The sequence below is a fragment of the Pezoporus flaviventris genome, unplaced genomic scaffold (assembly GCF_033815535.1).
Source record: "Pezoporus flaviventris isolate CSIRO_AGI_PZ_B2104156 unplaced genomic scaffold, CSIRO_AGI_Pfla_v1 ptg000010l, whole genome shotgun sequence".
NCBI classification, from domain to species: domain Eukaryota; kingdom Metazoa; phylum Chordata; class Aves; order Psittaciformes; family Psittacidae; genus Pezoporus; species Pezoporus flaviventris.
Window position 1 is genome coordinate 3,752,468 of NW_026892558.1, and position 23,061 is coordinate 3,775,528.

A 23,061-nucleotide genomic window follows, 5' to 3' on the forward strand; every position below is an offset into this window, starting at 1 on the left:
ATGTAAGTGCTTTGAGATAAACCACACAACCACGAGTTAGAAATCAAAGCTTCTCTCAAACACACATCTGTTTGCAATGGTTTCTTTCCTTCATCTTCCTTCCCTGACATCCCCCTAACATCAGTTGGTTCATCCCCAAAGCACAGAAAGTTGATTTTGTTGGAAACATATTGATTTAATTTCTTACCTGCAAAATCAAGGCTTGTAATGAATCAGTCTGCAAGCCGCACTTCCCAACAAACAACATCCCTAACAAACACAAGATTCAGCCTGAAATCAAATTTCTAGGTGTTACTGTTTACTGAGAAAAAGCATCAGGTCATTTTTATTCACAAAATGTAAAGCCTCAGTTTAAGTTCTGTTTAATAAAAATAAGATGGTGGGGGTCAGGGGGAAATAAAATCTCTTAATCAAATCTCCTAATGCTGGTCAGGCTTATTGGTTTTGAACAGAATCGATTTCATATTGCGGATTTCCATCGTTGCCCTTCAGTACATTAAGAAGCAAACACTAGGTAGTAATTTAACCATACTGTTGAGCATACTTTTAATAGGCAAGTGGCCAGATAACATTTTGTCAGCTAGTTTTAGAAAAGACTCTTCTGAATTAAATGCGACCAGTTTTTCCTGGACACATTCTAGTGCCCTTTTCAGATATATAAAGGATTTTTACCCTTGTTTTTACTATCTCCTACCCTAAGCTTCTTACAGTCATTAAATGCACACTTTTCTATTCTGACACCACCTCTAAAGAGGACTGAAGAATTATTCTCCCTATTTTTAACTGTAGGAAACAAAATCTCAAACAAATTGAAGCCCAGATCCTCAAGACTATTTTGACAGTTAAATCCCTTAGATTTCAAGGGAAATCTTAGAAGGCTGAGGAGTTGGGTACAGGTGATTTCTGCAGTTGCAGAAGAAATATGTGGCAGGGAAGGAGTTGAACTGTAGCTACCTTAGATCCATAACCATTTCCTAACCTCAGGATGATCGTTCTCCTGACTGTTGAATAATCCTTTGTTCTAAGGACAAAAATCACAATGGAGGGAAGTACTTTATTTTTTATTTTATTTTTTTTTAAGTGACAAATCATAGAATCATAGAATAGTTTGGGTTGGAAAGGACCTTCAAAAGTCATCTAATCCAACCCCCTGCAATAAGCAGGGACATCTTCAACGAGATCAGGCTGTCCAGAAACATGTCCAGCCTGACCTTGAATGTCTCCAGGGATGGTGCATCTACTACCTCTCTAATGGTCATATACCTTTGATTTGGAAGTTCAGGAATGGAAAAAGCAAATACCAAATACTGTTAAAATTCTTTCAGCTTTCCTTTTAATACATAGAGGAGGAGTCTGTGGATGGTGATGACTGAAGGCAACAGAAGCATTGTTTTTCCCGGGCTGTGGGTTTGCTTCCAGACTTAGGTCCTGAGCTCTTCAGTCAAAAGCATGATAAAAGTAATCTACAGGATTGAGGAGCAACAGAAACAGTTTCATTTTCATTTAGTTCATGTACTCCTAACACCAATGTGTTTTCTTATGCATGCTGTCTAGCAGATGTCTAGAAATCTTGGGGAAGTTTTGAAGTTCATGGATTTGGAGCCAAATGAACTTTTGGTGTACAAAGCCCAAGCAATAATTCCCAGAAATTATCTATTCAGCCTCGTCAGCAGTGCAGGCTCCCTATACTATGTCAAGATGGACACTCAAACACAGAGCATGCATGCAGGTAGCTTGGAGGGAAAGCACAGCTGTAACATAAATCCAGTTAACTGGAAACCACAAGGATGTCCAGGACTTCAGATCCTTTAGGGACTACTTCTGACATGGCTCTCATAAGCAATGCAAGAAATAGCTGTGGTTTAATGGCTAGACTAAGGCATGCTGTATGACTGTATGTACTTGACAGGCTCTGTCTCAAACTGTTTGTTCTATTTGTATTGCCTGTTAATGGCAGAATCCTTCTTCATTGGCTAGATCTTATGTATGTGCTTAACTTTCTGAACTCTGAGCAGTCCCACTGATTTCAGCATAGCTAACCCTGGTGCAAAATTAACTGTAGACATAAATCATTGCAAGACAGTGTGGTGAATAGTTTTTCTTCAGGAAAACATTTATTTCCTGAAGGCACCACTTTAGCTTAAAGTTTTCACATATTTGTGTTATACTTAGTAAGTCAGTTGGGAAGCAGCGCTGAAGGACAACAGGAATGCCCAAAATACACATTACTAGATACAATATTTCAATTTGTGGAGATAGGCCTGCAAAGGAATTTAGATGCCATGACAATGTCTAAGAAAGAAGTGTCAAAGGAATTTGTACCTTTCCATCCAAATAAGCAGGGTAATCATCTGGGTATAAGGAGACTGGAGTTTCAATTTCGTCTTTGCTTGAAAGTATGAAATTGGATTTCAGTTTCCAACATCTTTAGGAAAGAATGTCTTAGCAAATGGACTGTGAAATCTGGAAAGCTTCTTGAAGGCCAGGCTTGTGAACCCAGTCCTCTGGTGATTTTAGTGCTCCTTTCCAAACGGTAAATATATGTTAAAAATGACTAACTAAAAAAAAATAAAAAAAAAAAAAAATCATATTTCCAGCGTGATTAAAAGTAATGTCATGGCATTTTACTTTATCACATTTTGTGCTGTGACTGAAGCAAATGATAAAAAATTATTCCCAAAGATCTAGCTATGACAGTGGTGACTCACAAACAAGACTTTAAGGTACTCCCAGTGTCTAAATATTAAATATTTATTATAGTTCCATAAAATTTTACATTGTACTGCTTGCTTGTTTTACCAGTCCTCCAGGGACTGAGAAGATTCTGTATTTGCTTCCCCTTTACAGCACATCAAACCTTTTTCCATAATATCCTTATTAAACCATTCGTCTCCCCAGTTTCCTGTAGATTGTCACTGAGTCATATCAATATCAGTGCAGAGAATCCAGTTTAGTCTCACCAATATCAATCTGTCAGAAAAAGGATGGGAAAATATTGCCAAACCCCAGAATTCCTAAAAACCTTGCAGCTAGCAAGGCTGTCCTTAGTCAGGTCACTCATGCTGAATTGCAACTTCCTTTCTGCATTTGCATGTTGATTGTCAATACTTTCTTATCTGTCTGTATAGCGTATTTCCAGCATGACATAAATAAAAGAGCTAATGAATAAATAATAGCAATCAATAGAAACAAACATAGAATTGACTGGCCTCTACACTGCTCTTACTGAATGAGATACCAGAAGTAATCAAGCAGCATAAATTATAAAATGTAAGTTCAACATTAGAAAGTCATTGTTTCAATATTTTAAGAAACCTGCAGTGTGAATAAGGTAATGTGCTGGCTATAAAACATTTAGATGGGTTTGTTTTGCTTTCAGTAAATGCTTATCTCTGTTCCCACTGAAGTCAGCAATAAGCCTCCTGGTGCAGAATGGCTTCCAAGACTTTCAAAAATGGCTTCTACAAAATAAAAATCTTCAGTCTTTCTTTTATGTAAAGAAATTCTGCTCTCTAAGGGGTGGTGTATCACAGAAGACCAGTTTAACTCAGTCTGTTGAGGACCCAATGACTCAAGAGATATGTACTGGCCAACAGAGGCTTTCTGCATGTGGTTAAATGGTGAAATTCTCCTATTGGAAGTAGTTATTGAAATAATATTGAAACAACTGGTTTTAGCAGATGCATAAATTCTTCTGTAGGTGAAACATCAGAAGAAGTTTAAACATCTCCACCCCTCCCTCTTGAATCTTTTTATCACCTCTTTCAGATATATATATGAAGTCCTATTCCTATTTGTGATATTTGCCAGGAACCAGCTTTAATTCAGTGATACTGTTACTTCCCACAGTTTCCTTGTATCCTTCCCTTCTCTTACAACCCATTGGCCATATATTTACATGACAGGAGAAATTTCGCTGAGAACCACAATAGGAATGGAAGAATTTTGCTGCATCCACCACAAAGGAGTGTGATGTCCAGCCTTAACATAATACAGATACTTTTTAAAAAACCAAAAAGCTTACAGCAAAAAACCTCAAACAAAAACCCCAAGATATAATGGCATTACATGAGTAATAATGATCACCGGTAAAGTGGAGGGTGCTTGCAACTCCTCTTTCCCACTGGATGCCAAATCATATTTTATTAGACAAAGAAGGCTCCAGTAGACAAAACCAAAACAAGAATACAAGAGGCTATGTCACACCCATGTGTAATAGTAGTGCCGTATGATAATTTGCACTATGTGTATATTGAGATAATAATACCACGCGGTGGTGTTCTGTAGCTGAATGCATATCTATTGTTAAGTAACTGATGACAAAGGCTGGCACATTATCAAAGGCTGGACTGAGTTCAGAATTTAATATTCCCCTCACATTTCAAGCAATTTTCAATGTCCACAACTGTCATCTAACATTGTTTCCAAGCTGCAATTTAGTGGGAGAAAAATAGCTATCCATGTAGGATTTCACAGTGACACATCTGTTATGTTATTTATCTTAAGTGCAAAGACAGGAATGAACTGACTTTCAGCTTCATAATTCAGAACTAAACATACTAGAAATTAAAGGGAGAAAAGAAAAGGACAGCATCTTTGTGTGAATGTATGTTAATGGAATATCGTGTGGAACTGCTTTTGCCACAATTACTCTCCATAGTTCCTTCCAAATATACTTATCATGATGTACATCAGGAGCTTTATTAAGTGAATCATAGAATGGTTAGCGTTGAAAAAGACCTTAAGTTCATCTGATTACAACCCCCTTCCATGGGCACGGACACTTCACACTACACCAAGCTCCATCCAATCTGGCCTTGAACACTGCCAGGGATGGGGCAGCTGCAGCTTCTCTGGGCAACCTGTGCCAGCGCCTCAGCACCCTCAAGGGAAGAACTTCTTCCTTACATATAACCTAAATATCTGGTTTCAGTTTGAACCCATTACCCTTTGTCTTATTGGCCCAAACAGCTGTAAAACAGATCTGAATAAGGCACAATGTCACTGTGAGAGGCCTGTGATGCGAAACCTTCCCATGATTAAAATGATGGAACAAACACTTGAACCTTTCTGACTTGAAATGTCTTTCTCCTCCAAGGCAGCTGTCGACACTGTATTTTTTTAAGGCATTCTTCCCTTTTCACTTCAGTGTTTTGGGTCTTGCCCCACGCCCCCCACCCCCAGCCAGGACTCGCCGCACACAATTTCATGGAACTTCCAAACATTTCCTGTGGAGCAAAAAACCAAACTTTCTGAACTCCATGTTGCTTCAGGGCATCTAATCATGAAAGTTATGTGTGCTGTTAAAGATTGGCTTTCAAATCATGGAACCAGGCCTTTAGGGATACTTTCTTTCTCTTCTTTTTCTATTTTTTTTTTTTTTTCTCTTTTCACAAGAAGTTTCAGAGCTGCAGAGCCTCAAGCCAAAAGAAATAGTTGTACAGGCAAGTTTTCTACACTGAATCCAAGAGAACAAGAGGCATGCTGGGGTGCTTTCTAGGGTCTATCTTGCCCTCCCATATCCACACGCCTCCCACTAGGCTCCATGTAGCTGATATGAAAATGACTACATGAACTCCTGAGTGAACTTTCAAATTGGCCCTGCTTCTTCCTCTCACCTTGGCCATTTCAGACACATTTGTCTTGTTCGAGAAAGTCTTTCCAGCTATTTTTAACCATTCTAATATAAAATCACGTAAACGTATGAAAATGAGTCAGCTGGAAAGGCACAACTAGTAAAAACTGAATATGATGGTCCCGAAGCACTAGTTATCACTGCTTCTCTGTTGGGATTATGTTTTTCATCTAACTAGGATATAGCAATGGCCTTTTTTATTATTTGTCACTATTTATGGGAATAAGCTGGTCACTGGTCATTGCAGTTCCCCGAGATCACTCTTCCCAGTTACAAGAACATTCCCATTATTAAACAGTGGCTTTACTGTATGTAATTCAAGAGCATTGTTAGGGTCTTTACAGATAACTACATAAAAAATACTTATATAGAAAATTCTTACCCCCAGATTAGCAGATAACTACTTTTTCTTGGTACACTCTTATATGTGATAGAGTTAGAAAATAAATTTTTGTGTCATGGAAGCCACTAGATATACTTAGGCTATTCTCTTTCCTATACTTCAAGGCTGAAAGGGATCACTTTTCTGTGGTCTTTTCTTCCACATAAATAAAAGCCAAAATAGAAATTTTGCATTGTGAGCCCTGAAATAGTAAAATTAAATCAGAGAAGATGAATGAATGCTGTCAAATTTCATGTTCAAATGGCTTTTTAAAGACACATGCATGAAAAGAAATGTTTAAATTAAGTGTTTCACACACCAAACATGCTGTTACAGAGAAGACTTCTACTGTGGTCCTATTATTATTATTATTCATTGTATATTACAGCACTGCCCCCATTTGTGCCTTTGTAATAAAAGACAGACTCCCTTTCTCTCTCCCTTCTTGATTTTGAGGGATTGAAAACAAAGGCACTGACCATGCCAAGCTTCACACCCATGGTGAATCTTATAAACTGCAAGCATTTCCTCTGAAACCCATGCCTGCACACAAATTGATGCAGATAATGCCAAAGCTCTGTGCCTGTGCTCATACAAGCACAATGGTACAGTTTGGGAGGCTTTAAGTACTTCTGTATAGTATTTTTACAATAGAAGTCACAAATTATTTATTTTCTTAGAAGTTAAATAAGGGAAATTCCCTGGTTAGTAGTGGTCATAGCCTGATTATACCTCCAATGAACTGGATACTGGAAAGCAAGTGCATGGGTCAGGGTGTGAGATGTTGCTTCATGTTTCCCCATCCCAATATCCCACAGGGACTGGAGATAAACATTATTTTATACAGTAAAGAGTCTTGGCCCAAAATCACCAGCTAGCAGCAGAACAACAGGGAAAATGCATTTCTTCTGCCCCCAGGGTCCAGCTGTTGGCATGGCGGTCTGCCCTGCATGAGTGAGCAGGAGTACAAATATTCCATTTCTTCCTCTGTGCTGATCTCTGCATTTAGCTTGCCTACACAGAAGGTTTTTCAAGCACACTTAACGGGTACTAACTTGTAGTTCACTACAACTCTCCAGTCAGATTGCTGAGAAATTATACACATACCTTCTGTTTTTAGAAACTCAGACAGAGACTCCAAGGACTAAATCAACCTAAGGCGCAGAAGTCTTTTCTACTACAACTAATTATCCAATGAAAACTCTCAGTTTAGCAATATATCTAAAAATAGAGTGCTTGGAAAGCCAACCTAGCATTTCAGTCTATTAATAATATAAAGCTTCACTATAGCCAATGTTGTTAAGAGGTTTTCATAGCATATAGCATGAAGTTTTGGTCATTAAATAATCCTTTAATCTTTGCTGGGCTTGCTCCTGAGAACAAGTTACACTCCTGCTTTTTACAGAATAAACAGCTCTCAGGAATGCGTCAGACTGCCTCAGAGGTCAGAGAGTGCATTTATTGAAAACCACTCTATTTCGGCCTAAATCCTGACTGATCTGGTTTTGCTTAGAGGAAATGTAATTAGTATAGCTAATTAGCAGATGACCGCCCAAATTTTAGTTTTTCTTTTTTTCCACAGAGAATTTGCACAAGTCTTCATTTGTTTCATGTTGCGCCTCTTCCAGCTAGAAGGGTCAGCTGTTTGTAGGGATGTTATTAAATTCCTATATGTTAATATAAGGATTATCTTAAAGAATGTTAAATATATGTTAGTGTAGGGATTATTTAAATCTGATAAATGATCTGATGTTGTCTTTTTTTATTGCCTGATGGATGGTTCATAGGTTCATTTGTACATAACTTGTACATAACTTTTGTTTTCCTTAAATCTCTATTTCATATAAACTGATGGCTGACCTGTATTCATGCATGCAAGTGAGGCTTCATGTGTGTGCTTAGTTCTCCATTCTTGGACAAGGTTCCTGGATGCAACTGTAGCTGGATAAGGATTTGACAGCTTTCTGAAATCCTGACACTTCATCCTGTTTTAACCAGCATCTGCCTGTTGTAAAGTTACTGTGCAACACTAGAGAGTTACAAATGGCCATCAAAGGCATATGAACCATGTCAGTTTCTAATGTTAAATTGGATTAAGATATTAAATGGTGCATGGTCACTGTGTTGACTTCCTGGATCGTGCTAAATTTCATAGAAGGAGAAGAAGAAAGGAAGATTTGTGAAGAACAAGAGGTTCTGTCTGAGAGGTGACATATGATAAAAGGAAGAAAGGTAGGACTGAGGAGAACAACTCCATAAGAAGTTGTGGACTACAGCTGAAGGACTTTGTGACTAGAAGAATAAAAAGAAAAAGATAAAGTACGTCTGAGGAAAGAAAAGTAGAAATATAAGGTAATGAATGATATATCACAAAAATATGTATTAATAGTTGCTAGTTAAATTGATTGGCCTAATAGTATTGCAGGCAAAAACTGCTAAACCACGAGGACTGGCAGACCAGACTTACTAATACAATGATTCTGTAATGGTATTCATTGGACTACACAAAGCCACAAGAGTCCTGGAACTATTTGGAAATCGGTCTGTGCAACTGCACTCAAGAATGAAATACATTATGTTTGTCTCATACAGCTGCACAAGTTGCCTGTGATCAGCTTATTTGAATGGCTGGGGGTGCCTGAGCTCACGAATGATTTGTATGCTTGTTCAAATGGGATTTTATCTCCAAGGAGTCTTATCCACAGAGCTATCTGAATTGTTATCAATGCTTTGTGTAGCTACTTTCATTCTCAGAAATTGTTCACAAGTTAGTATCGATCTCTGAAAATTTATTTATTCATAAGCATTCACTAAGCAGATTTGACAAACAGTTTCTGGACTTTCATTTATACATATATAACACCTACTCACCACAAAATGTGTATTATGTGTCATGTTTTACTTCAGTCATATGGTATTGCTCCAGTTCCAGACTGGTCAGTCAAAATGTAACCAGTGATTGGATGACTAAAGTACAATGACCAATCTAGAAACACAAGCAACATATAAATATTCAGAAGAGCTTCATCTGGGGAACACAAGGGACTTGAAAACTGGTTCAGAAGCAGACAGCAGTCATTCATATACATTCATATACTAATGAATAACATTACAAGGCCCCAGCAGAGCAGACAAGAAAATCCACATATAAATTTGTGCCTAACCTCATTTTGTTCTTACAAGGGCTCTAATCTAACACAGAAGAAGACCAGAATTCACATGAAAAAGTCAGCAGAAAAAAAACATACACAGCCTTTGAAAGAGAGATGAACATGCAGCTCTATCTCCTTTCCAAAACAAGTGTCCACCATACTAGATTTGAGAGCTCTGTAGTCAGTTAATGTATTTTTCAGACTCAAAAATATCTTGGGAGTATTTTCTCATCAGCTTCACTGTATCTATTAAAAAAAAAAAAGTGGTAAATTTCATAAGGCATAATTTGGAGTCTATTGAGGTCTCTCTAGGAGCCATAAGGTCTATTTTAAATCTGTTCAGGTAAAAGTGAACTCAAACCTAGACTTGGCATGTAGCCCCATGCTCCAACAACTAGGACTTCTAGCTTCATGTGTAAAGGATGTGCACGTCAACAGCTTTTCCTCCTTTACCTGCCTTTTAAATACTAGATACAGGAAAAAAGGACTCAGGCATAAGAAAGCATTATGGTACTATAGAACACCCGCAGAAAGAGAAAATTAGAAATAAGGAAGATTTTTATTTTTTTTCCCCATGAAAAGTCACTAATGGAGTTCATATCCAATTAGCTTGTCCAATATTAGCTGGCAGTTCAGAAATTTTCAGAGTTGAAGTTTTGACTCTGTTCTGAGGAAAGGCACAACTTAGTATAATTTAGCAGGTTCTATCAAAAGAATGTGATAAGGCAAGGATATAGTCAGCACTCAGCAGACAGCAAATTAAAACCCCACTTATGACAGCACAGTTGGGACCAAACTTCCCAAGGGTTGTGATGATAAGAATATAATAAGGATATCTAGAAAAGAAATATTCTAAACTAGTGAGATTAAACAGGGTAAGATCACCCATTGATAAATTTATCCCACGACTAAGAACAATGTAATGGGATTAATGGTGAGGATTTTTGATCGTAATAAGATGTGGGCTGATGCCTGAGAGAAAGTTCAGTGGTGGCAACAACTGCAGCAAGTCCCATGTGCAAAGACAACATAATAATGTTTCATTGGCAAAATGCCTTGTTGTGAAGAGAAGCCTTTGCTATCATTTTATGTGAAAGCTCTACAGAATTTAATAGACAGGTGTAATCTTCCTTTCATTATTATTTCTACCTTTTGACTAGTACATCTAAGTGCAATGGAAAGACTGTATCCATGGCAAAGCCTTTGAAACAGCTAAAGCGTCCTCCCAAGTAAATGGATATAATATGTAGAACATCTAACGAGGAGGAAGATTTTTGTTCTGTGCTCTCTTTGGCTACAGGGATGCTCTTTTCCTTTTAAGGTTTCACATCAGCATGTCATGGATGTTTTCCTCTCACACAGTGAGAGGAAAATATGTTGGTGAGACTGACACATGTTGGTGAGACTGACACAGACTTCATCACCTGGGGACCTTTCAAGGAGAAAGTCCTTAGACTGTGTTACAGAGAGGTCCATCATGATCAGGGCTGGTCTCAGGGTGAAATTAATCTTACATAGATGTCAGCTGGTCACTCTAGGTCCTCTCTGTGGTTAGTGAAGAGAAATAGGGTATTCTGTAGTAATTAACCAGCACCAGAAGATTAATTTAGGGTAATATGAACTATCTTTAAAACATCCGTCTTTCTCACAACAAAGTGAAAACAGAAGAACTAGTTCAAGCAGACAAATATATTTATCCAGGTGGTAGTGAAGGACTGTTCTGTATTATGAGTTGACTCTTTTTCCCCAGTGTGCTTGGTAGACTTGACCAATGTGGTTAGTATTGTTAATGGAAATATAGGGACTTTAGTACCAAAAATACCCCACACAAACTTGAGATTTCTGATTGCAAAATCCTTTTTGGGTCTCTCTGTGAAATGAGATGTTCCCACAAAAGCTCATTATTTGATTAACTCACCATAAATCTAAAACAGTCTTACAAATATTGACCAAGTCAACTCAGATCCTGAAGTTGTGCTATTTTATATGTGGGGAAATAAAGACATCAAAAGATGACATTGTGAGCACTGTGAAATAATTGGTAATAATTATAAAAAAGTTATTCTATTTGGGCTTGTCAGTTAGAAGTAAAAAATGTAACTATGTGCTTTCCAAAAGCAGGATGAGAAACTCCTGAAAGGCACAGTTTTAGTGGAACTCATTCAACAAAAAGGCACAGTTACAAGTAGCAGTCAGAGAGTGTGTATAACTACGTGGACAGTAGAAGGGGAAAAAAAAAAAAAAGTCTTGGCAAGTATGTGCTTTGAAGTTTTCCACATAACTATCCTTTCATAAAGAGAAGCCACGCACAGACTCTATTGAACCCAAATGGCTTGTCAGAAACAACGCACCTACAGAGAGTTTTCAGGAAGCATGTTTGATCATTTTCAAGTTTATGTTTATGTTCCTTACATGTGCTTAAAACTCCACATCTTTTTTATTGGCTTTTCTTGATTTAGACCAAACACAGTGCTTCAAATAATTAACTTTTTTACAACTCAAAAATCCTGTATGGGTACTTGTTTGCAGCTGAGTTTCAGTCTAATCATATCTAAAATAATCTTAATAATAATCCCAAAGTATTTGCCAACTCTATCATCCATTAACTTTTTATGGTATGCAAACAATTCATGCTTTACTGACATATGCCAAAAACATGCACAGAGAGACTAACTAGGCATGAGAGCAGGGGAGTTATTCTTAATTAGTAATTTCCTGTTAATGTAAATTATACCTGCTCTGCATCTTTAGGGCCTCCTTCCATCTTGAAATGTTACTCTGCTACTTTTCTGTTTAACTTATGCAGCTTGAATGTTGTAAAAACTACAGTAAAAGGCAATAAAAATGCAATAACATCGTGTCAATCAAAAGCAATGGAGCAATCTCTTTTGAGAAAACAATTGGAAAGCTACAGCTAAAACACAATCGCACTATGTTGCAATTGATTAAAGATATGAATCAGAAAATTAAAAGTTTTTTTTTTTTCCTGTTTTAGTTATTACCAGTTGCTTAATTTATAGAGCAGTTACTCAGATCCTATCTAGAGCCCTGTAAAGAAGCTACGGGTACAAGAAGTGATACTGTCCTGTGTTGCTTCCATTAGTATGGATTACTCATGAGCACTCAGCATATGTTGCCACAATGTAAGTCCATTTCTATTCTGTTTATGTGAATACTCAGGTAAGAACTTTATTTTTCTTTTTTTTTTTTTTAGTCAGGAACAAGAAAGCTGTTGTACTAAAGGTCCATCCAACTCAGTATCCCATACCTGGCAGTGCCCTGCAGCAAAGCCCTAGGGAAAAACATGATAAGAGGAAAAGTCCAAAGTCACCTTTCTCCAATAGGATGACAGTGATGTTCTCACGGTCCCGTTTTCCCAGCCTTGTGCAAGTTTGTCTGTTACAGTCTGTGCTTCCTTTGCTTCCCTGCATGCACTTAATCAGTTTTTGAATCCAGTCGAGCTTACATGTGAGCTTTCAAGCAAATAACCTGGGGGGCTTGTGCTGATTTCAGCCTCTATTGTAACTTCACCTTTGAAGATAAAATTTCCCACAGGGCCACCAGACTGAATCAGATGTTGAGCAGAGAGAAACCATTGCCTCAGCGATAGGGATATCTAAGTAAAGAGACTGTGTATTTTCAAGGCTAGTGTGGGTGTTTTTATTTCTGCTCTATCAAATTTTTGTATATGTCTGTGATAAAAACAGCTTGTTCAAGGATCCAGACATCCTTTGGGTAAATATGGCAATTTGATTCTAAGCTCATTTTCCACACAGCAGATAAATAAGCAATCATAAACTGTGTCATCCTAAATAAAAGCCTTATTGAGCTTAGGCAATGAAAACCAATCAATAGAGGACACTCATCCCCAGTGAAAGAAAGAGCTAATGCTCTCTGGTTCCTGGTGGACACTCTCTCATTGTATTTTAAAACCACAAGGAATTCCCTGTGTCATCAGCAATGACCACTTTATTGCTGGTGAATTGGGAAATAAGCAGGGCTAAAGGTGCATTTGAATTCCACAGACTCATTCATTTAGCCCATCTTTCAAAGCAGGAGATCACTTGGTTATGTTATGGGCTTAGGTGGGTTCAGCAAAAGAAAAACAGGCTCTTCCTTGAGCTTCAATACTAGAAAATTATGTTTTCTGCTCTTTCAACTAGAGTGAGGCAAATAAGGTTGATTTTCACTGATTATCAGTGAAAAAAAAAAAAGGACCGAAGTGATCAGATGTCACACATTTATGTCTATTCTTCTGGTTCTTTCAGTCAAAACTCCAAACCCAAAACAAAACTTTTTTTTCAAAAGTATTACAGTTCCTAACATTTCTTAGATTTAATATATGCCTTTTTAAAAGAGCAAAATTCTCTATTTCAAAGTAACTCTATTCATTTTTTATGAGACAAGCTTTTTGAAAATGAATGCTTCCAACTTGAAATGAATAATTTTGTGTAAAAAAGCTATTTTAATTAACTTTGAAACCATATTCCCCCACTCTCCATATTTTTTTCAAATCATGGAGCATTTATAATGAATCAGAAGTTTTAGCAAACTGAAAAATATGTTAATTTTACATTTTTACTATTTATTCCATGATGAATACTATGCTGACTACAATCAAATGCATTAAATCAGACTTATTCAGTCTAAAAAGTGATCAAACTTCATTTAAGCAATGCATTTTTTTTTTAATTATTAAAGGGGAGAAGCACTACATTTTCAAATCATTCATTTCTCTCTTGCTTAATGAATTATTGATTTTTGCTTTCCTTTTGAATGATAGTGTTCTGATGTGATAAAGATTGATTTGAATCTTTATACAAATATTGTATATCATCAACATGTTATGGCAACAGAAAAATACATACCAAAGTAGACCTTAAGGGATGGAATAACATAAAAAACCATTATGAGGTGCCACGACTATACGCATGTGTGTGTGAAGATGCATATGTAAAATAGCAAATGGAAATGAAAGCATTACATCCAGGGGGATGATAACAATGCAGAATTATAGAAAGTCTACATTTAGATTAACAGTGAACAAGGAACCTTGGAAATGAAAAAATAATTACTTTCTACTAATAGTAATTCTTCTCACTTGACATTTCTTGCAACCACAAGTGCATAGCTGTCACAGCTTTAAAGAGAGCGCTCTCTTAAACCCTGCTAGAGTTCAGAAGCTTTCGTTTCGTGCACAGCTATTCACACAAGTGGGAACTACGCAGTCAAAAGAGAGAAAGAAAAGTGCTGAGGGCTGTAAACACATAGATAATACTGTCCACCAAACAATTTTGCATTTCCTTTATGCACCATTTATTTCAGACAAAAAAGCTGCTGAGAGATTTATGTTAAAGTGATTTCCACAACTCAGCTGCTCAGGTCTGGAGAGGTGATTGAAGTGCTGAGCTATGCTTTCCTGGGGATATGTGCCTACCCCTTTTCTGCCATGCTGGAGGTGGGAGATCTCACATGCTCTTCTTCAGACAAACTCATTTTTATCATCAGCTTGGTGGATTTTGACATGCTGGATTAGAGGAAAGAGCCTATGGTTACTGAGAGATTAAGTCTGTCTTTTTTTTTCCCTTGGACAATGGTGGGACCCCAGCACTAGTTGTCCATCTTTTGGGCTGTCATGCACAAAGTAGGCAGGCTGGGAAGGTGTTCCACTGTGCCTCCTCTTAGTCCTCTGCAAAGAGGGAGCACCCATCTCACATCCATGGAGGAGAAAGCAGATACACACAGGGCTAAAATGATCTGATATTTCACAACAAAACCAAAACATCCATATCCCATTCAAAAATACTCATCCTTGTCATGCAAAAATCCTCAAATGAGTATGGCTGCACTGGGACAAGTGCTTATTGTATCACACATGTTCACAGAGAATTAGACTTGCAACTAATGACCTATAACTATTATCCACCAGGACCACATTGAGATTTTGCCTAGAAGACTACAAAGGGTAAGGAACAAATATCACCATTCAGGGACTAACCAGATCCAAGCACACAAGGCTCAGACCAACAGATGCAAAGCAGGGCCAGCGAGACATGGAAGCTGGGATCTTTCTCCCTCTAACATCACAACTAGAACTCCTAGTTGAGAGGGTGTTGCCACTCATCCTGCTGCAGGCCAACAAGAGGTTATGATCCCTTAGAGCAGGAAACAATCCAGCTTTCATGTGAGCATTGTCACATAGGCAGCTTTGGCCATCTTACTATAAGACCCTGGACAATGATGTACTTGTAGGTAGAACCTAACATAAGGTTAATCAGGCTAGGCAAGGCGTACAAGTAAAGATATTCAAATGAATTTGTATAGTGATCCATATCACACTTTTTTTTTCCATACAAAGGCTTTTGTGCACAGCCATGTTGTTTTACAGTGTCTCTTCAGGCTCAGTAGAAACACTAGAATGAGATGCACCTGAAAATTTTGCATGAGACTGTTTCCCAGGAGTAGGTGGTTAATTCAGATTTGAAACCTTAGCTTCTTCTAGTCTCACCAAAATCAGGTATCCTATTTCTATCACTCAATAAAAAATGAGTTCTCCATTCCCAGGAAATATTCTTAGTATTAACTTAGAGAATTCCTAGTATTAACTTAGAGAACCCCAAACAGTCCATTTAAAACCTATTAGCAAGCATAAGAAGGCTAAAGAGGCATAATTCATGTATTCTTTTTTCCCCTTTCCACATACTTAAAAGTATTTTGGAACATGATGCATAACATACACAGCTCTGATTGTGAGGAGGTAGGTCAACATCCTGCTCCACTGATCTTACACACGGAGTGGGAAAATGAAACTTGAGACTTTAGTTTACAAATAGCCAGGGAAAAAAAATATATCGCAGGCTTGAAAACTTGTAATCATTATGACATTTGCATTATGACAAATTAAAAACTGGTTTTCTATGTTATGAACAGTGCTATGAATCTCATATTCTACACTGTGTATTGCAAGCTCATTTGAAATGTACTCTTCCACAACATGATGAGAACACAAATTATAATTAGGAAAGTAACCCAAGCAGAAAATTAGTCTGGAAGACTAGTCTGAGTGTGCTCCTGCAGACAAAGCCATTCTGTGTCTTAACTTTACTGTCTCAGTGTAGGGAGAGATTGATGCAGAAGATAAAGACAAGGACAAATATGGCTTTCTGGGGGAAAAATAAAAATGCTTTGAAAGTATGATCCGTAGTGTTTGAGTCTTGAAAACACGCACAAAGAGAAGCCTCACCTGATCCCATCTTTGCAGAGTTATTCACAGAATAGGTTGATACAGCCACAATGTGCTGTAACTGTAACCCATACCTGCATTTTTGTTCCCCTAACCCTATTCATAGGCAAAAAACCACATTTATGAATAGAGATAAGGTCTGCTGACCCCACCCTGAACCCAGAGATTACTTGCATAAGTAAATGCACACAGCATTTGTAACCGACAAAGGGTTAGCTCTAAAGGTAGTGATCTGAGAAAAAACATGGTTCAAAATTTCAGTCTGAAATGAATGGACCAAAAAAGACAAAAAAGTCAAAAAGTCAGAAAGTACTTTCTACTGCTAAATAATAAACTAAATAAATGAATTTAACATACTTATAAGCAACAAGACACATATCTGAAACCATTTGTGTCTAAGGTTTTCTTTTCTTGAAAGGTTTTGTGGGGTTTAAAAGCAAAAAAGTTCTGTACAAATCACTTGGTATCTCTGTACTTTATCTAGAGAGATTGGAACAAATCCACTGACTGGAAAATTATACCTACCTTTTATGTGTCTCGTCTGGTGGGAAGGGGACGTGTATACTAAACACTGGTTATACAGCACTAAAAGGATCATGATTTTCTATTACATCTCATTTTCTTTTCTGTAAGAGTTGATTTTCTTGAGGTAACTGGTTCTATTTCATTGTAAAGGCACCCATGACTTCCCAGTACCTTACAGGCTATTGCAGATTTATCCTTATTTAGAAAAAGATTTAAAAAACAAAACCCAAAAACCTACTGAGACAAGAAGCTATATCAACAGTTGACATGAAAAGTAATTGTGCTCTGCTATAACGGACCAGATGTTGGCAAAAAAAGACAAAGTTTGGCAAGTCTGAAGCTATGTGAATATCTAAGAGTTTTTTAAAAAGTGGGAATTAATATGTAAGAGGCTTTTTTCTCCAGGGGTGGCCTGCTCCATGCTTGTCAGTGCATGCAGCACTAGTTAAATCTTCAGCAAAACAGGCTTTTGTTAGCAGGGTGCGTAAAAACATTACCAGATTGCAGAAAAACACACAACAGCCATCACACTGACCACTAAGCCTGGCTCTTCTCTGTTACCGTCCATGACCTGGGGCATTTATCACAACTGTTGCAGGTGTTACCCAAAATATTTACCCTGAATATATCCTGGATTTCAAGTGTAACTGCACAGTCCAAAGATTTAGTACACCAAGGCAATTTGAAAGTTATTTTCAATATCCATTTTTAATTCCTTTTTGTCTGAAATAAACAAAACAAGAGGAACAGAGGCTGTAATTGAGAGCAGAAATATAGCTAAGAAATAGTTACCGTCCTTTTTTTTTGTTGGTCAAGCATTAATTGATATTTAGGGGAAACATAAAGACAACAAGCCACATTCAACACAACACAGCCTTAGACCCAAATCCATCATCTTCATCTTGCAAGAACCAAAATTATCTACAGCACCTCCTGCTGGTCACTGGGGCTCTGCCATATTTAGCAAATCAGTACGTTTTATTTCTGTCTCCTACTCACAGGCTAGTTGGAGCATCTCACTTCAATGAAATTGTGTTGAAATTCAACTGGTAGCTGGTGATAGAGATTAGAAATCCAAACCAGGAAAAAGCTCCAGGAAGAGCTGTTTGGAACTAAATGAAAGAGTAGATTGATTAGGGATAGGTGCTCTTCCCATTTTAAGTTTGAAGTGCGTTGAGTTTATTGCTTTTTTCTTTTTTTTCTTAAATTTATAGTATTTTGTACTGTGTCCCATGTGTCCAAGAGGTTGGAAAAAGGGAGTTATAACTTCATATACAATGCATGGTCTGAGATGGGGTAAATACATGACTTTAGTGTGCGTTTAAATCCCCTGGTCAGAACCTTCCTTGGGAGCAATATTTAATACAGGCTTAAATACTGTGCTTCTCTTCATCTGAAGGTGACTTAAAACTATGTCTAGAGTAAGCTGATGTGTATGAATTGTTGTTCAGGGTACTGATGCTTCTTGAATTGGGCAGTAACTAAAAGTAAAGTTTATAAGTAATAGCTAGTGATTGAAAAGTACATAAACACCTTTGCGCCCAAAGCTCCTCTTTGAAATTTCACCGCTGGGACATGTGTTGTGAATTTTCAGTGCACATTTTGAAAACCTCTAGGCATAATATTTTGATAAACATTTATAAAAGGGAAACATTTATAAAAGGGAAGCATCTTCTGTAAAGAAAAATTTTGGAAATGAATGCAAATTTTTTGCTGCTTCTCAGAGTCTTCATGTGGGTTTTAGATTTTATACAAAGGAAACAATATATAATCATCAAAAACAAAACCAGCAGTGATGATGTAGATGATTTGGGCAACTGGAAATTTTATTTTTAATTGTAGATTTCTGATTTTTCATTCTTCCCTTACATTTTTTCAGAGAAATGCCTTTTGGAAAGTAGCTATATATTATAAGCTAATTTAATTTTAAAACTCTGGTTTGGTGACATTTACAGGATATTTAGCACTTTCTAAAACTGTGATGGTATTTATATTCCTGGATACAGTTTTAAGAACCTAATTTCGAGTTTAAAAATACTGACTCATAAGCTTCTCGAGATGCGCGAGAAATGTCCTCTAGAACATGCATAAGATGACAAGAATAAAGGTGTTAGGCTAAAAACCTGGTTGTAGAAATAAAAAAAAAACAGTAGGAAAGCTGTTAATCTGCTCATGTACAACTGCAGCCTCTTTCTGTATGAATTCTAACCAAAGGATGTCTTGGGCTGTACAAAGACTTACTGAGTTTAATAAGTCCTCGTAAGTCCAACTTGAGGATGCACATTGCCCCCAACAGGACAGAAAACTTGGTTATTAATATTTTATTATTGAACTAGGCAATAACACTTTCTGAAAGTTCAGTATTCTATTTACAGGAGTACCTTGAGTCCAAGAAGCAGGATATGTGTTCCCTGTGAAAGGGTTTTCTGTGCTGGCAGCTTTCAGAATACCTGGTGCTTGTCATGCAGAGGTGTATTCAGGTGATAACACAATATAGAATCATAGAATCATAGAATAGTTAGGGTTGGAAAGGACCTTAAGATCATCTAGGTCCAACCCCCCTGCCATGGGCAGGGACACCTCACACTAAACCATGCCACCCAAAGCCTCATCCAACCTGGCCTTGAATATTGCCAGGGACAATATCTGGTTTTATTACAAATGAAACCCCCAAAGAAAACCCAAACAAAAATACTTCAGTATTAATTATAGTGGTTGCAAGTAAAAAAATAAATGAATATTGAAAAAGCAGCCCTTAGAGTTATGCTAGCAAAGGGCAAGGTAGACCCAGACCTGTTCTTTGCCAAAAAAATATTTCATGATATGACTTTCTTTTCAGGACTTTGGAAATTATTACATTAGTCAGTAGTTTTCTGAAAGCTTGAAAATCACACTGCAAAATTTCTTTTGGTGAATTTTCCATCACTTGGTTAGATTGAAGAAATTAGAAGTGTTCTGCTTTCTTGGGTTTTTTAGCACCTCCTCCATTCCACCCTCCTGCAGATTAAAAACAGTATGATATAGCAAGACTGGCCAGAAAAAATGAATATGTAGAAGCGTGCCTTATAGTCTCAGGTTTTCAAACTCCAAAAGACAGTGCTGAAAGCTCCAGACACACGTGCAGTCATGCTGCTAGAACATGTAGCTCCAAGATTATGAGTAATGCTCAGTTCAGAAATCTTCCCTTAAATTTGCAACTCACGGGCTGTTCTCTTCTGCCTGCTCCCTTACTGCCTAACTCCTCCAGTTTTAATTAATAATGCTGTTATGTACCTCTGTTGCAATGTAAGACCCTGCTCAAGCAGTATGCAGGAACACTTAGAAGGAACCCTCCAAAGAAACAAGAATTGTGATTCCTTTTTTCATGTTAGGACTTTAAAGAAATATGTGGACATAGAAAGAGGCCACTGAAGACTTCCTAAGTGAAATCTGTATCTGCATTAGTACTCTTCAACAGCTGAAATAGGTTGAAGAGGACTAAGTATAGAAAAAGTTAAGATTCATTTCTGTCTTCAGAGTATACCCTTTCCTACTCAACCTTTAAATACAATGTACAGTCCTGTACAGTCCTTTGTCAATGGGGACCATTCAGTAGTCCTTGTGACTTACCAATGGCCCTACACGTGGATATAGATGTTACCCTTTAATTATGATGCCCTTAATAATTAGCTATGCCCTTAATAATTTGTTTCAACTTTTGGTCAGCCCTGAACTCGTCAAGCAATTTGACTAGATTATTATTTTAGGTTCCTTCCACCTGAAATATTCTTTCTATTTTAATTTCCAGCCCCACGCTCAGATCAGTACCTTATCAAAAGCCTCCCTTCATCAGTGTATGGTAACAACTCTTCCTCTGGAGCTCCTTGACATGGAGGACAGCTCTGGGTATACAGCTTTAAGAGGTATTTGCTGTAAGGATGGGCTGAGGTACCCCAGCCTGGTCTGAGAAGTTTTCTTGATCTCCAAGTGATATTTTCCAATATCACCATCTCCTGTACTGACATATAGATCTTGCTACAGCATTTCTGCCCCTGACCACTACCTGTAGCCTTCGATTTACCTATTGCCTTATCTCTGCCATAGTCTCACTAACTCAATGCATCCTGCAAGTCTTCATAGAATCATAGAACAGTTAGGGTTGGAAAGGACCTTAAGATCATCTAGTTCTAACCCCCCTGCCATAGGCAGGGACACCTCCCACTAAACTGTGCCACCCAAGGCTCTGTCCAACCTGGCCTTGAACACCGCCAGGGATGGAGCATTCGCCACTGAAACTCATCCTCCCCTAGTCCCATAAGGATGTGGAACAATATATGTGCCAATAAAATGTCCAGGCTGAAATGGCCCAGAGATATAGGTAAAGATTAGTTCTATGGTCTGCAGCACAATGTTATATCAAGTGGCATCACTCAAAAGTAAATTCCTTTTTGCTTTACTGCATGACAACCTTTGTTTATGGCTAAGCCATTTTTTTCTGAAAGAAAGGGAGGAAAATGTATCTATAAATTGTTTTACTCTACTTGTTTGCTAGTCAGCACTGTGATTCAGACACTGCAGCAGATAAAGGCTTTCAACTTACGTTGAAAACCACAGGATTATGACTGTGTCTGTAACAGCAGCCACTCCTGATCACAGAGGGAAGGTAGGGGACCACCCTATAACACCATTCATGACTGCATTATTATTATTAATCATTATTTTACTTGGTGTTCAGGCACAAGAGCCAAATGAATAAAACATCTTTGCTGAATTATAAGATGGGAGAGAGAAGACTGAAAAGAAAGAAATATTTCTAGGTCTGCTTTGTATAACACTGTTTTCTAGTGTGTTGCAAATCTACTAGTGTCTCTTTAAGAACACCTTTTCTTGGTTTATAAAAGCTAACAGCATTAAAAATACAGTAATTAACATGTTCATACTGTAAGTGCTAATCATTTAACATGTCAATCATCTTCACCCTGTACTGAATCAATATGAATTATTAAAAGAGACTCTTTAAGACCTTTAAAATCAACTCTCAAAGCATGCACTAAACAACCACACCGATGGCATACGGGAGCACCAAGTTACAAATTCATGTGTTAGACTGTCTGACACACTTGTTGTCTTTGATGGGAAAAAACAAAGCCAAAAAACCTCCCCTCAAAATCTTATATTCAGAACTGCATAGTCTGCATACATAAGTTAAATGATTTTCTCTTTTTTTGTCCTCAGAGATTTCCTAATTTTTTTTAAACGGAAACATCACAGAGAGAGAAAAAAAAAAAAAAAGGAAAGAAAGAAAAATAATCTATTCAGCTTATGGAGTAAGTTTTCCATAACCAAATTGTGTGACAATCCAAAACATTTTTGAAGCAATAAGTATACCAAGACAATAAAAAAATAAATCTAACAAAGTGAAAGTTAAATGTTCCAAGCTTTAAACCAGTTTCTGTCATGAAGAAAGCTCTATATGCATTTGGAAATGATTTTAAACATTATAAAGAAAGACTAGCTCTTAAAGTAAAGGTTATTCCCAAGATTCCTGCAGAAAAAACAAAGAAACGTTTATTTTCAAAATAGAGATGGAAATATTAAATGGATGCATCTTACCTCACAACAAGCTCAGAAGGCTTCAAGAAAGAGTCATGAAGTCTCTTTCGCGTATATATATATATATAATATATGTAAAGACAGGCAAAAGTCTGCATCAGATGGCTGTTTCCTGGTCAACCCATTAAAAGAAGATGGCAGATATGAATATGTTTTTACAGATACAAAATAAATGAAGTTTTGCAATCGATTACAGAAAAAAAAAATCACATGAACAGTGTGTCTCAAATTTTTCTATCAAATTGCGCAATGCTCATGTTAACATCTTGTTCTGCTTGAACAATCAGATAATGGACTGGATGTTAATATGTCAGAGGTTATTCTTGCATTGGGGAAACCTTCTATGCCCATGAATTTAATTAATAGTCATTTTTCGTGATAGTACAGTACTTCTCTACAGCTAGAGCAGACTTTCAGTAAGAGTACAAGAGTACAGCCCCCCTGTAGTACATGCAGCCAGGTTAACTTCTACCAGCTGGGAATTTAGCCCTCATTTTCTATATCTTGATACACCTGATCTCATGTTTAAGTT

At 37.3% G+C, this 23,061-nt stretch overlaps 1 protein-coding gene across 2 annotated transcripts in view; it reads right to left on the bottom strand.

The window, feature by feature from the left end:
• Positions 1-22,661, bottom strand: part of LOC133267886 (urea transporter 2-like) — a 344,693-nt gene extending 322,032 nt beyond the window's left edge. For both annotated transcript variants that reach the window (XM_061450581.1, XM_061450580.1), the window contains exons 1-2: positions 22,530-22,661; positions 17,937-18,049 (exon numbers count right to left, since the gene is read on the bottom strand). The gene's annotated coding sequence lies outside the window, so the exon portion shown is untranslated. The remainder of the gene's footprint in view (positions 1-17,936; positions 18,050-22,529) is intronic.
• Positions 22,662-23,061: the final 400 nt, after the last annotated feature.